This window comes from Haemaphysalis longicornis, unplaced genomic scaffold, assembly GCF_048455015.1.
Source record: "Haemaphysalis longicornis isolate Haplotype H1 unplaced genomic scaffold, Haemaphysalis longicornis Haplotype H1 scaffold_3, whole genome shotgun sequence".
Taxonomy (NCBI): Eukaryota; Metazoa; Arthropoda; class Arachnida; order Ixodida; family Ixodidae; genus Haemaphysalis; species Haemaphysalis longicornis.
Genome location: NW_027526335.1, coordinates 144,301,332 through 144,317,380, shown reverse-complemented (window position 1 = coordinate 144,317,380; position 16,049 = coordinate 144,301,332).

Sequence of the window (16,049 nt, the reverse complement as noted above, 5' to 3'; positions counted from 1 at the left end):
GTCGAAACTGCCTGTCCTACTGCTTTTGGGCGCGACCCCCGCCTCCCACCAACAGAAGCCACGTATCTCTTGTTTCAATGACCTTACTTGGATTCCTAGAACGGGTGTAAATGGGCAGATGTTCGCCCTTTGTGTGCATATCTTCTTTGGAACGTCTTCCGCGTGACTAATCTTTTTGCCCATGTCAATCACGGGCATGGGCCTATCTTGTTTTGACCCCTCTTTCACCCCCGTTGCCACGGGGGAGGAAAATTACCTTGTTATTGATTTTTTAATTATGTATTTTTTTTCTCTGTGTTTGGTTCTTCTCTCTCTCTTTTTTTCCAAGTTCGTACCGCGTGACTGTGTGTTCTTATTATCCTTGTTGTAATTAATTTTCCCGCTCTCCCTTCATTCTTTTGCTACCCACCAACCATGAATCCATTTGTACAAACTCTCCCTCCTCTTACCTTGCCCTCGCGCTTGCTACATTTTCTGTATATATAGCTCTGAAACGAACTTATTTTGTACTCTGAAGAAAGGGAGTCCTCTCCCTGAAACGTCAGTAAACTTATTTTTATTTTCTAAGTCTTTCTCGTTTGTCTCTGTCTCTACTAACCTTATATATATATATATATATATATATATATATATATATATATATATATATATCAAGGTTGCAGTCGTCATTGCCAGTGCTAATCGGCTTTTTTCGAAATATTTAATAGGGCCGAATGACGTGTGCTTGTCACGTTTCTTTGATTCATTGATAAATAAGCGAAAATATAAGTCGAGAAAAAATCCGCCGTTTTTTCCGGGAGCGGGACTCGAGCCCACATCTCCGCATAACCGGTGCGGTGCGTTCGCCATTACGCTATCCCCACAGCGGCTTCTCTCTCGACTTTAAAGCGGGGGTTTATATTTACAAGAGCTCTGAGGCCGGTCAACTAGCGCCGCCCCTCGACTACCACGGGAGACGTAGAACGTCTTCTTTCCCAGAGGCCGCCACGTAGAACGTGGTCGGAGGTCGGGGTTAGCAATTGGCATATCCGAACTGCTGGAGCCAGTGCCTCGTAATGCATGTAGCAGAACAGAGAGATACGGGACGAGGGACTCGGTAAAGATACATATCAAGGTTGATACCGAGTCCCTCGTCCCGTATCTCTCTGTTCTGCTACATGCATTACGAGGCACTGGCTCCAGCAGTTCGGATATGCCAATTGCTAACCCCGACCTCCGACCACGTTCTACGTGGCGGCCGCTGGGAAAGAAGACGTTCTACGTCTCCCGCGGTAGTCGAGGGGCGGCGCTAGTTGACCGGCCTCAGAGCTCTTGTAAATATAAACCCCCGCTTTAAAGTCGAGAGAGAAGCCGCTGTGGGGATAGCGTAATGGCGAACGCACCGCACCGGTTATGCGGAGATGTGGGTTCGAGTCCCGCTCCCGGAAAAACGGCGGATTTTTTCTCGACTTATATTTTCGCTTATTTATCAATGAATCAAAGAAACGTGACAAGCACACGTCATTCGGCCCTATTAAATATTTTGAAAAAAGCCGATTAGCACTGGCAATGACGACTGCAACCTTGATATGTATCTTTACCGAGTCCCTCGTCCCGTATCTCTCTGTTCTGGTGTATATATATATATATATATATATATATATATATATATATATATATATATATATATATATAACACAGAAAAAAGGGTTGGCAGTCAAAAAAACCTCGGAAAGCAAAGGGGAGTTTGTGGTAGGTCATTAAAACAGATCAAGAATTTTGAAAGAAAGAAAGAAAGCGGAGAAAAAATGCCCGCCCGGTGGGATCCGAACCCACGACCTCCAGGATACCGGTCTGGTACTGTGACCACTACGCTACCAGCGGGGCGATTTTCCCCCCCGCTTTCTGGGGTATTTATGTCAATGTAATTTTTTCCTGTGCTTGGGGGTGGTAGCCAGCGCCACTCTGACTTCTCGGGGTGAAGGGCACCTTCTTTTGAATCCCCGCGCCGTGACTCGAGTGTCTACGACATGTCGAGAGTGGTCAACCAGCGTTGAACCCTCTTAAGCTCCCTACGGCACCAAGACAGCCAGAACAGAGGCCCTAGCTATGCATGTAGCGAATAGGAATAGGAAATGAGGGGCTCGGAGAAATAACACAGAAATAAGGGTTGGCAGTCAAGAAAACCTCGGAAAGCAAAGGGGACGTTGTGGTAGGTCATTGAAACAGATAAAGAATTTGGAAAGAAAGAAAGATGGTGTAGACAAAAATGCCCGCCAGGTGGGATCCGAACCCACGACCTCCAGAATACCGGTCTGGTGCGATAACCACTACGCTAACGGCGGGGGCGCTTTCCTTCCCTCCCCCCGCTTGCGGGGGTATTTATGTCAATGTAATTTTTTCCTGTGCTTGGGGGTGGTAGCCAGCGCCCCTCTGAATTCTCGGGGTTAAGGGGACCTTCATTTGAATCCCCGCGCCGTGACTCGAGTGTCTACGACATGTCGAGAGTGGTCAATCAGCGTTGAATCCTCTTAGCTCCCTACGGCACCAAGACTGCCAGAACATGCTACATGCATGGCGAGGGCCTCTCTTCTGGCAGTCTTGGTGCCGTAGGGAGCTTAAGAGGGTTCAACGCTTGTGGGATCCGAACCCAAGGTGGGATCCGAACCCATGACCTCCAGAATACCGGTTTCTTGCGATAACCACTACGCTACCTCCACTCGCCTCACCTCCATTCTCGCCTCCACTTTCTGGGGTATTTATGTTCAGGTATTTTTGTTTCGTGTGCTTGGGGGTGGTAGTCAGCGCCACTCCGACTACTCGGGGTGAAGGGGACCTTCTTTTTAACCCCCGGGCTGTGAATCGAGTGTCTACGACATGTGGAGAGTGGTCGACCAGCGTTGAAACCTCTTAAGCTTCGTATGGCACCAAGACTGCCAGAACACAGGCCATTGCTATGCATGTAGCGAATCAGAATAGGAAATGAAGGGCTCGTTAAAAATAACACAGAAAGAAGAGTTGGCAGTCAAGAAAAGCACTTTATTTCTTTCCATATTTTTTATCTGTTTCAAACACCTTCCACATTCTCCCCTTTGCTTTCCGAGGTTTTCTTGACTGCCATCCTTGTTACCGGTGACGCGCATGTAAACTCACTGCTTGTGGCGGCGTGTGCTTTGTAGTTTTTCCCTCCCGGAGACACCGGATGTTTTTAGGCCTTTCGCCACCCGTGAACTCGCCGCATTTCCTGTTATCCCCACCACCCGCGTTCATGCAGTGTGTTCCTCTTTGCCTCTTTCTTGCCTCCTCCTTGCCACCTTGTTCCTCCCTCTTCCTTTCGCATTCTTTTTTTGAAGGTTCTTTTTCGCCTGCCTTTGGCAGAATAAGCTCTGTATAGTGTGTGTGGTCATTTGTGTGTTTGTTTCCCATGTGGCTTGTGTTTCGGGGCGCCGCCCCCACTCTGAGTCCGTACGATTTTACCCAAAGGTTTCATTCCTGAGGAAGACCTGTCTCAGGTCGAAACGTTGGAAATAAAGTCTCCGAAGAGCGTACTTCTACTTTGTGCGTATTCCTACAGCTACTAAGGACTCCAACTCACGACTATATATATATATATATATATATATATATATATATATATATATATATATATATATATATATATAAAAAAGTCGGTTTAGTCTATTCGCTTCAACAACGCCGTTACTCTCACTCTTTCGCTCGGTCAAGCATTCACATAAGCAATGCTCAATTTTTTGCCTCAAAGTTGCAGCCTCACGACTTTGTGTCGACCAAATCGAAGAAAAGAATACGGGTAAAAAAAGCAACCGGGAACAGTATTCGTAATGCACCAAAAAGCCCTCAAATGCCAAAGTTAGGGCGCTAGAATACCTCGACGCACAGTAGTTTAAGACTGGGCCCCGCCATTGCAGTACGTTTAGTGAATAAAAAGAAAGTTTTTCTGCTCTTTTTTATTCAAGAAGGTAGGCTCAGCGCATCAAATACCTTTGGGATTGTTTATTGTTCAGCTTAAAAAAGGGGTCTCTAAGCTGCTGTGATGAAGTGTACAGCAAAGCTAGGGGTATTGTGTTTTTACAATACCCGCGGCCATACCCATAGACAATACCCGTTTTGAAAATATCAAGTCCCCTGCTGCTTAGCGAACGTGATGTCAAGAACAATGTTACAAAATTTGACCTGGTAAATTAAAACCTTACGCCAAAGCTGCAAACAATTTGGAATACAACTTCAGCAGTTAAGCATTCGATTTTCTGGACATTAGCACTATGCGTTACACAGATAAAAAATGGAATCTAAATGGGTATCTAACTTCTGACAACTAACATGGACATCACTGCAAACAAAACTGCTTTTTGATATCTTGCACTTCTTTCGGAATGCTTGTAGATGTCCGCCTGTCTTTATCTTCTGTACGATTTTCGTCACGCCTTTTTTCTTGATCAGACTGTTTGGTACTTTGATGAGTATATTCGATCTGGGGACCACGAGCAGCTAATGTCAACAATGGGTAAAGCGTACGCGACAATAGGTTGGTCATCGAACGCAATGGGCTTTGGTGAATTGACGTCAATCGGGTAGCCCTACGGTTGAAGCATTGCGGTACATTGCAACAAGCCACAATACAAAAGGCTGGAATTTTTATACGAAGGCGTCATGAAGCAACATCATGGCGCCTTCTTACGAAAGCGACAAGTAACTAGTTGTAGCGCTCCTATGCTCTGCGTGTTAGAGCGCTTGTAATACAGTGATTTAGAGAGAGAAAATGAGAAGTTCGGATTGTTTTCTCTCTCGGAATTGCCCTTCCAACTGACACAACATAACATTCGGGCCTTCTGAGCGGCTTCGTGTTTACTTTCGAGCACTATGACAACAACGGTTCTTTGTGCGACAAGAACATGCCTATTGTGCAGAGCGTTACGTAGGGAACATTTATTCCTCCCAAAGTTTACGCATTCTGCAGGCACTTGTGAAACAAGGCACTAGCAGCCTAAAAGTAGCCATGAATTGCACTGCTGCAAAGAAGAAGCTAAAAAATTGTTACAAGAAACTTTTTTTTCCCTGAGTTCATGGCAGTATTGCCCTAATAATGAATAGCTTAACTCACAATATATTCTGTCAACAAATGCGGTGCAAGCTCTTTAATTTGACTGCAGCTATGGCTCATTGGTACAGCACTCGCCTCGTATGCGGGAGGTACCGGGTTGGAATCCTGGTACCGCCGGGCACCCATCGATTTCTTTAATGGGTACAGGCGTCCCTGGTCGAGTGCGGACCGTTGAAAGGGGAATCCACGCCTGGGAAGCTGCCTTTACCCTTGCGAGGGGCCCCTGACTCTTGTCCATCTGGCGGGGCCCCCTGCTATCATGCCGCGTTGCGCCATTGCCAGTAGTGAAAGAGTCTGGCGGCATGTCCTGCCACAGGCGGTTGCGAGTGTAGCGTCCACCATGGCTGTGGAAGGCACCATGTACAGTCGTGTGCCTTGGTGGCGCCGAACACTTACCGGTAAAATAGGTACAAGCGACTCCCCGGCCTGGCGCTTGGCCCTTGTGTGGGACTACAACGCTTGGGAAGTGCACCCGGCGTGGACGGGAAATCGCCCCTATGGAAAGGGGCGGCTGCGAAAATGCAAGAACTTTTTTTTTCGATGGAGAATTTGAAGTGTACGATTTGCTCTGGAAAAGTCTCTATAGAGCTTATGTATTGAAAAGCCCATTTATCCGAACGGGATGGGTCGCCGCCACGGCTAATTTAAACTAAGTGCTACCGTGTCACCAGCTTTTAACCCGGCGCACGGCCAGAGAAACGGCCCCACTGCCAACCCAGAAAGCTGCATCACCTGCGAACCGGAGAGAAGCCAAATCTAGTAAAAACAAGCTAAAACAACAACAGTGGTCGTATTGGGATGAGTTTATGAACACTTTCGCTATTTCTTTCGCGCCTGGAAGCACTGCAAAAGCTACAGTTATCGCCAGCATGGAGCGTCACTGCGTGGTTTGCTCGTCGCCGCAGATACGCCTTTACTTTCTGCTTTACCTGCGTGTCTTTCTTTTTATGAATAGCCATGAAATGCCTTCATTACTGAAACGGAAGAAAAACCGGCCAATACCCGTTACACCGCTGTACTTTCAGCGGTCTAAGAACGTCAAGTACAGGAAAGTGAGAAAAAAACTTTTAAACATGTGTAAGTTATCTGACGGGCATAAAGCAGCTTTTTGGCTTTCGTACTTCCTGACCCCGTATTCTAACTAGTAATGTGTTGGTTTACTACGTCCTTCAAGGATTTAAGATTTCAGAAAACATTGAAAGTACTGTTCCAGGGTCCTTTAAAGAAGGTTAACATTCTAGTTATACTATCAAATTAAACTAGAAGTTACACTACAATCCCCGAGTGATTTTGTTTGGGCGCTGGTGTACGTACGCGTTCGCCAATTACACGAACCAAAATCTGCGACGTCATAAAAAAGAGGCGGATAGTGGCTGTATATTCGGCAACGCTACGTTTATTTTCCCTAAAAATTTTTAATACAGTTTGAAGATTGCGATAACCTTGCTATTTTTGTAACCAGGACAAAGCAGCTTTTTTTAATACACCACATTTGTATCTTCTCTTTAAGGCCCCCTAAAAAACACATTGTTTGTGTATTATTGTGTTAAGCAGACGAGCAGCTCACGGTTGCTAATATAAAAATAGTTAGGAAATGTAGCACAGCACCTCGTTTTTGCTGCATTTAATTTACTTGTAACGCTTCAGAATGCGCGTAATAGCTTGCCCAGATAGCTGTTACCTCGTGTTCTACATGCGTTTACTACCTACCTTTAAAGAGATAGTTTTGCATATTCACTGGACAAAATTTTTATTTTGTATATTTTACAACTGCTGCGAAGATGAGATATCATATGGAATAATTGGCTCTAGCCCAGACTAAGAGACTCAATGTCACAATAACATCTGCCATTCTGAAGTAGTCCACATATTTTATATTTAAATCGTAACATTTACATTTTCTAATTTGGTTTTCGGAACACCTTTATAGGGGGAATGCTAGCAATTTGCCGGAGATTGTGTCTTTTGGCTGATAGTTTTCCTCAGGAGACTCTTATTAATGCTTTGAATAAACATTCCATACTTATTTTGTGTATAACCTCAAACAATGCTGTAAAAAGATATTGGTGGTAAGCTTACGTGGACGAAGAAAGAAACAAAAAGAAAAAAAAGGAAGGAAGAAAAAGGAAGAAAGAAAGAAAGAAAGAAACAAAGAAAGGAGGGAAGGAAGAAAGAAAGGAAAAAAGAAAGGAAGAGAGAAAAAGATACATGTACAGGTCTTTCTTTTTTACAGATCCCTTCGTCCAAAGGTGCTTTGCACGCTGTTTTTTCACCTTAGCCAGCAACCAAGATGTCCTTAAAACACTGTGAAGGTGGCTGTGTTAACTCATCTCAATAATTTCTCCCAAATGGTTGTGGCGTCTAATTCAATTGTTTGGGTAACTCATCAATGATAGACGCAGATATTTATTAGACTTGGCAGATGTTTAACTACCCGGTTGATGGCATCAGTATGAATTGGATTTTAAAAAGCTCTGTTAAAACAGCACTGCTGTTAGGTGATTAAAAGTCTAGAGGGTCAGCAATGAGAAACAATAATTCAGATGGGCACTTAGCACTCTATACCTTGAAAGTGCCGAACCATCACATCTACAATGTGTAAGCATTCTTTGCTTAGTACCCCGCAGAAACCATATAATGACCACACTTTTAGGCAAAAAGGACTAACATTGGCACTAAAATACCGCCGTTCGTCTCCGCGGGAACCGTTCGTCTTCAAGGGAGTATTTTAGGCGGACTGTGAGCCGTGTACACACATGCGTACTATATGTTCGCCACAGCCAATCTACAAGGTGTAACGGGAAGACGAAACGCATGCTTTTGGTTTCTTTGCTGCATCCGTAATTTTCTGCAATGGCGTCGTCATTGCCATCTTGCGCATATGTCTGTGGACATGATGGTGGTGGCTGGGTTTTTATGGCGCAAGTCCGACTAAGGGAAAAGAGCGCCAAGGAAAAGTTCTTTAATAAGGACGAGGGGGTAGTAAGTTTAAAACATTTAACAAAATATATACGCGAAAATATAAAAGGCAATGAAGATGGCTGGTGTAAAAGGTTAGGGTTTCAACATGCATAGTATGTAATGATGTGTATAAACTTGCCATCGCTAAGAAACCTAAAAGTACGTTTGTGGGTGATTATGGGGTCGTCCCCTTAAAGTGCGATGGGTGTACTGGAATGTGTTGTCTTTATAGTTGTGCAAAGTCGTTGCGTCGTGTCGTTTCTAGTGTCTTGCGTTATATGTGTATATTGAATACGGATAGGCTCTCCCCACACCCGCTGCACATTAGTCTTGGAGATACAGTGACCAGGTGCGAGTGTGTTGCATGTGTATTGCCTATCCGCAACCTGGGGTAAGGTCACTCCGGTGTGTCTGTTGTGTGAGCCACTTGTGTATCGTCCGTAGTGTGGCTTTATTACATGTATTTTGCTGTGTGTTCATTCCATTGTGCTTGCCATGTTCTATGCAAGTGTTGTCTTATGCGTGGCTTGAGGTCTGTACAGGGTAACGTTGTTATGTCTTCAGTGTTCCTGAGTGCAGCAGCAGCGGCTCACTCGTCTTCCAACTCGTTGCTAGCGATCTCAGCGCGTCCTGGGACCCATCAAAGTAGCAGCTCTTGCTTTTGCTCATAGATAGACATAATGGTGTTGAACACAATATGAATTGCGTGGTTTATGGGGGGCTTGTGCGATGATAGTGCAAGAACAACACTCAAGGAATCTGTATAGATTATGAAATTGGGAATTTGGTTTTCAAGAATGTGTCGAACAATGAGTAAATTTTCATATGCTTCTGCTGAAAAATTAGTTTTGTTTACGCTCATGGTTCTGGCTGCATTGAAATTCGCACCATGAGCAGCGCACGACACAATAATGGAGGTTTTGGAAGCGTATGTGTAAAATTGTGCACATGGGTATTTAAACTGCAGAGACAGAAAGTGCTGGAGTATTGCAACTCGTGATACCAGATTTTTGTCATTTTTCATAAAAGAAAGGTCGCAGGAAACAAGGCGAACTGGACAAGGCGGTAAAATTTCTGAAAACGATGACCTGTACACATCTAAAGTTGAAGTGCTGAGATACGAGGCTCGCGCTCTTACTCTAAGCGAAAAGGGGAGATGAACGCATGTGTGATTTACAAACACCAGACATGTGGATGTATTGTTCAAGACAGGATAAAAAGGAGGGTTATTCAGCGATCAAATTTAAAAGCATAAAACAAGTTCATGTACGTCCGTTGGTTCACAAGGCACCACTTTTTACATACAGAATTTTAACCGGGCTAGTGCAAGAAGGGCCCGATGCAAGATGAAGCCCCAAGTGTAGCACGGGGTCAAGCATTAAGAACGCTGATTTAGTCGCCGACTCATGCGCCACACTGCCATAGTCCAAACCAGACCCAACCAAAGCAGCATGCAAGCGGAGCAGTTCTTTGTCAGCACCAGACAATTGCTGGAAGAGAACCTTAAAGATATTCACTGTTTTCAGACATTTAGGCCAAGTTCCTTGATGTGGGGAATGAATGTGAGTTTGTGGTCAAACACAATACCTAAACATTTGTGCTGCTTGTTCACAGGAATGGCCACACTATTAAGACTAATGTCAGGGTCCGCATTGACCACACGCTTCCGGAAAACACAAAACAATAGCTTTTTCCAAGGTTAAGTCTAAAACCATTCTTTTCTGCCTAGCCGGCAAGCTTTCTGACACCAAGCTAGACTTGACGTTCGCAGATTGACATATTACATGATTTAATAGATATCTACGCATCGTCTGCATATATGAAATCATAAATTATAGGTGGCAATCTCTTACCAAGACAGTTCATCTTAAATAAATTCTATCTCGTTTTGACTCACGGCGCACACGCTTTCCTAACCCCTTTGCTCTTTTGAACAAAAGGTGATTTCCCGACGTAGGGTTCTCACGAAGAATACCCCACGCCTTGTTCTCTCCCTCTCTCGCCCGTCTACAGCCTTCATTCCACCACGGCCTCCTCTGAATGCGAGGGCAACAGATGCGTGAGGAATTGACTTTTCGGCGGCGTCGAGGATGTGCGCCACGAGTAGTTGGGTTGCCTACTCAACGTGTGCGTGTGTTATGGACGTGTTGTGTAGATTGAATGCCTCTGTAAATGTATTTCAGTGTGCTCTTGCTTCACTGAACAGGTTCTGGGAAGATGGAATGCTTGGGCCTCTACCTATATATTTTAGTGAGGTGGGGAAGTGGTCACTACCATATGGGTAAGTGCCCACACCCCACTCAAGACATGGAAAGAGAACTGCAGATTCAATGGCCTAGTCAAGGTGTGAATAAGTGTTGTGTCCCATATTATATGTTTGCTGTTTTTGGCTGAAGAGACATGCTCCCGACGATGTTATGCATTTCTCAATGAGTCTACCTCGGGCATCCGTGTGAGCAGAGCCCAAAGGTCGCCTGTCAGAATGAAAGGTTCGGGTAACTGATCTACCAGGCCTTCGAAATCTGAGCTCAAGAGCTGGAAGTCAGGAGCGATGTAAAGAGAACATACTGTTATAAGCCTCTTGAAGATTATTGTTCGAATGACAACAGCCTCTAGGGCGGTCTGTTGTTGGACAGTGTGGCACGCCAAAGATAACCGGGTAATGATGGCCACACCACCTGACGATGTGCCACCACAATCTTCATCTTTTTTAAATTCCATGTAACTGTTGAAGAAATTTGTGTGCCTCGAGCTTAAATGGGTTTTTTGGAGACACATCACACTTGGCTGATTGTAATGCAATAACTTATAACCATTCTCAAGATTTTTAAGAACACCTCTGCAGATACATTGCATAAAATTTTCTCTTCCCATTATACAAGTTTCAAACTACTAGAATACGTGCGTACTTATGTGTCGACTTTGGGGGTTTGAACTCTTGAAAGGGGTTTTTCACCTTCTCTACTGACCTGTACGATGCAGCCTGTGCCTTTTGCTTTGGTGCAGGCCGGAGCAGCTCGACGTCCATGTCGTCATCTGAAGGCGAGGGGGTTCCCACCGGACTGGGCCCCTGAACTTAGTACCCTTTCCGTTGTTCTTTGCCTGCGCTATCAGTTCCGAGGGCATGGGGAGCACCCCAGATTGGACAGGCAGTAAGGTGGAGGAGGGGGTCGCTGCTGCCTCTTTCTCCATCTCCTCCACGCCCTCGCGTGTGCTTTGGGCTGGTGAAGAGGAAGCGCTGGATGCAGCGGAATCGCCAACCGACGTGTTTGTCGCCACAGCCGATGGTGGCTGAGCAGGCGGTTTGGGGACGGGTTGGGCTGCCCGCAGAAACCCGAGGAGAGGCGCGGGCGGGACCAGGTCCGACTCGCGGTACTGGGCCCCCGCCGAAACCGGACGCCGCAATGCCCCCCGGCAATCTGCGCCAGCGCACCTTCGCAGGGGGAAAGAGGCGAACCTCTTTTGCGCCTCGGGGAAGGTGATTTTTTCTATGACCTTGATGTTTATTATTTTCATTTCAAGCTTGAACTTCTCCCATGTCCTGGAGTAGGCCGCATGTAGGCCCTGATAGTTAATGCAGAGGAGTTCTTGTGAACAACGATTATCTGTGGGATGGTCATGTTGGGCGCAATTGGCACAGGTTATTTGGCCTCGACACGAGTTAGTACCATGCCCGCACACTGGCACTCAAAACAGCACCGCGGGTTCGAGATGTACGCTCTGATGGGGCACTGGATGAAACCAGCATTGATGTGGTCTGGAAAGACGGAACAGTCAAGTGTCAGGATGATATGTCTAGTGGATTCTACTTTATCGTCTCTTCTTATGGTTAAGCGCCTGACAGCCGTCACACCTTGGCTTTTCAGGCCTTCAAGAAGATCGGGCTTTGTCTCGTTTGCTGTATCTGGCTCCAACATCCCGCCCTACGAGCTATTGAGGCTGTGGTGGGGCGTGACCTTGATTTAAAGATCGGCAATTCGGATCGGCTTCAGGAGTATTGTGGCCTACTGTTGACTGTGTACCTAGACCAAGATCTCGCCGGTTCTTTGCTTAGCTTTATAGGAATCCCCTGTAATACTTTCTAAAAACTTTGAAATCAAGAATAAAAACTGTGAAGCAACAGGCCTGGCTTCTTTAAGAGATTCCATTACCAAGAAGCTGGGTAGCTATCAGGTTTTGGGATTGTCATGATCAGAAGGAGTGGAAACGATACTTCGGTTCGGCCCCTTTTTGTAGGGAGATCATTGGGTTTGGAGAAATGAGGAAAAAACAATACAGCGAGTATAAAAGCAGGGGACGGCGTACTTTCTTCGCTCGGGTTACCCTGATACCGAGAGAGGTCCCGGAGCTCCCTGCCTCGTAAGCAGACAGGAAGCCCATGCGCCAGACTTTGGCCTGTGTTCCGACAGCCACCGTTTGTGGTTTCTGACCTTCACCTTACTACTCCTAGCCACGGTAGATCACCGCATGAGTATGGGGACTCGGGGTCCATGGTGTCGCCAATACCGACACCAAGATTACTCAAGTTGCCCCATGCGGGGATGTCTGGGGACAGCTGTGGATTTCCAAAACAGATTTCATTGCAGTCAGTCTGTCATTTACATGGTGCCATAGGAGAAAATATGAGTGTTAATTATAAGAAAAGCGCTTAGTGTTAATCAAGCGGCGGGTAATGGCAAGGAGCGGCGAAGAGCGACGGACAAACGCTTCTCGCTGAGGTTATGTTGATACGCTCTGTTGCATCCGATTCGGGTGAGGTAATAACAGCCAAAAAAGATTTTAAGCCCATCAACAAAAACAGAAATATTAGGAACAATAGCAAGCGTTTATCCTCAAGCGTAATGAATACGTATGTATTTGACAGACGAGAAAAACTCGTTGGTCACTCATGAAAACGATTGCAAATTGAAAACTCTTGCTACTGCTAAGCATCTTTCATTCATTTTTTACACTCGGTACATAATTGCCTTGTGCGCCAAAGCTATGACAATGCCGCTACAGCTGTAAAACCCGGCTGCATTTCCTAGTCGCCAATTGTCTAGCAACGCTAACTTGAAAAATTCAGGCTAACCATGACCCAATTTCGTTTCGGCGAAGCAGGAAAATATGGTCTCGTTTCCTATTCTGACACTCACACACATGACCGCTTTCTCGTATGATACCTAGAGCACTTACAATACACTCAGTCCTAATTTGAGCTGAAATGAGTCGTCCGCTCACCCAGCCACTTGTCTCACTTAGCCGACGAGTTGGGTGTTCTTACCAGAAAAAAAACTGCACTATACTTATGCTTTACTGAGAATCGAACTGAGAAATAGTTCATAAAGTTAGCAATGCGGTAAGCGCTAAGCGCACATCGCGGTCGCGTTCGCTTGCACGGACAGAAATTTGGCCTCCAGTTGCGATGAATCTGTCGCGTTATGGAGAGCACTACAGGCTGTACACTTCAATATTATCTACCGCATACTTCGTCCAGCGGCGTCGTCTGGTGTGGTAGCGGGTTGGGTTCCTTGTGAAGAGTTCCGGGAGTCTCTGGTTCGATCACTGCTGGTGCCTGTTTATTTTCCCTGCGATTTTCTTTAAGCACTTCATCCTTGTCGAGTATCGGAACGGACCAACCAGCTGGCGGAGTAATCGTTCATCCCCTCACATATAGTCCCCAAAAAAAGGAATGATTGTGCCAAAAGCCGTTAGTCCCCCAAAGAACGATCTTTTAGTCCTTTTGCCTAAGAGTGCCGTATACACATGAGGGAATAGTTTGATGTTCTACATTTAATAAAGTAACATCTGTATGTAGGGAACTTCAATGACCCGGCTCGGCTCGCGTGTGAACCATAGGGCGATTCACCTCTGTACTCCAGTAGCTGTACTGCTCCGGGGCTTCTATGTGAGCCGTCCATTTAAAGAACAAGCAATTTGGTTGTTTTGGAGGTGCAGGAAAGGTTTTTCTTCCCCATCGATGTAACCTTCGGGCGTGCTGATGGCCGCTACGCACGATGGCGCCCGTTGTCGTGCCTCGTATATCTTGAGCATGTTTACGGGGAAGAGGGTGGTTTTCTTGCCCAAGTCGACTTCGTAGTCCAGGTCGTCCTTTCGTCCTCTTTCGTCTTAGAGGTCATCCTTTCGTAGAAGAGGTCGCCCTCTTCCTTTCGATGCAGTCCTTTGGCAGATGTAACAGGACTATACGAATCGCTTCACGTCGGCATGCATCCTCAGCCCGCAAAATTCGTCGAAAATTCGTTCTGTTGCTTTTCGGACGCTTTGGTGTCCGGTCGTGATGTCTTTGTGTGCCCTCTTTAGAAATGGTGCCACTACCTGCATGAATGACCGTCCAGACGAAAGGTGATACTGCCGGTAGAGCAGTTTCCTGTCTACGACGTATTTGTAGTGGTTGCACGCCTGGATGTAAATGTTGCCCCATGCTACCGAAAACAGTCAACTAAGCTGTCATCTTGTTCCTCTTTTTCCTTGAGCTGACCTCTCGTGACCTCCGCGATGTTAAAGTTGCCTGTAGGCAGCCTGTTGATTGTTGCGACAGCCATGAGCTTCCGAGAGTCTATCACAGTATTAGAGCTGCTCGGGATTTGAGCTGCTTCTTGGTAGTGTTCTGGGGTTGTTTTGGCTTCATAAACTTCTGCTTGCCATTTGCAGTAAGGGTCACATGGTGGTCCGGCTCCTTGTATGTTCGCCAGTTCGAAATCATACACGACATTGTGCATGCATTTCACCAGAAGCATCCCTGAAAAGTAAGGCATGTGGACCTTCACGTACGCTTCTTGGAGTTGCTGCGCAATTTTTTCCAGGAAGATCACACTGGAAGCTTGGCCCGTAAGACGAGAGTCGGCACAAGTACACAGCCAACGATTACGGTATTACTGCCGGAGTCTCGTAGCACCGATATCGGCTTCCCGTACATTTCTCTAGTCACCACAGGTAGGTTTTCAACCAAGCACTTGATCTTTGAATCGCTGTTCTCTAGCAGTTCGGGGATCCTCTCCTGCAGATGTCGGCGCTTTGCTACGGTGCAAGCCAAAACCTGTTTAGCATCGCCCTCTTTGCCTCGACAGTTCTCGGTTCTATGGCCAGGTTTTCCGCACTTGCTGCAGCTACCATGCCGTCTTGACATTCTACAGTCACTATCACGGTGGCCTAGTTTCCGACAGATGAGGCAGCACTGGGTCTTCCTTAACTTTGGGGCCAGATCTGCACTCTGGTCCCCTCTCGGTTCGTCTCGGGCCTCATCGAAGTTTTTGATGGCTTGTGCTTCAATGAAGTGGTCGCAAGCTTCAACAATCTGCCTAGTTGTCTTGGAACTCCTTTCCTTGACAAAGACTGCTAGTTGCGTGTGGTAGCAATTCATAAATTGTTCGCCACATATTTTCTCCCGCAGTTCGTCGCAAGATTTCGCGACGCCGGACGTCTGTAGCCACCTGTCAAAATAGCCAGCAAGGCGGGAAATGACCTGTACGCCGCTTTCCCCGTCTTAGGCTTTCGCGTGCTTGAACTTTTCGTTGTACCCCTGCGAAGTCAAGCGGAATTGTTGAAGCAGGGCGAGCTTCACCTTTTTGTAATCTAGGGAGTCCTTTGGGGTCACTCTCCCTATCACTGCCAGCGCTTCACCGGCTAAGCACATGCTCATAGCTACTGTCCAGTCACTTCCAGGCCACTTCTGCGAAAGCGCGATTCTTTCGAACCTGACAAGATAGGCATCGAGATCGTCTCTCCGGTCATCAAACACGGAAAGGGCTTCTTAGGGCTGACCGCCATTGCGTGTCCCGAGACTGTGGGTTCAGGTGCTCAGAGAACTTGCGCGTATTCCCTGGCGAGCTCTTCCGAACGGATCTTCATCTCTAATGTCTTCTGCTACTGCTCAGATGATTTTTTCTTCTGTCGCGCTTCTTTCCTCGCGAGTATTGCAGCTTCTTTTATGGCCTCACGCTCTTCCAGACGTTCTTCCCTTACCCGAGCCTGCTCAAACTTCACCCAT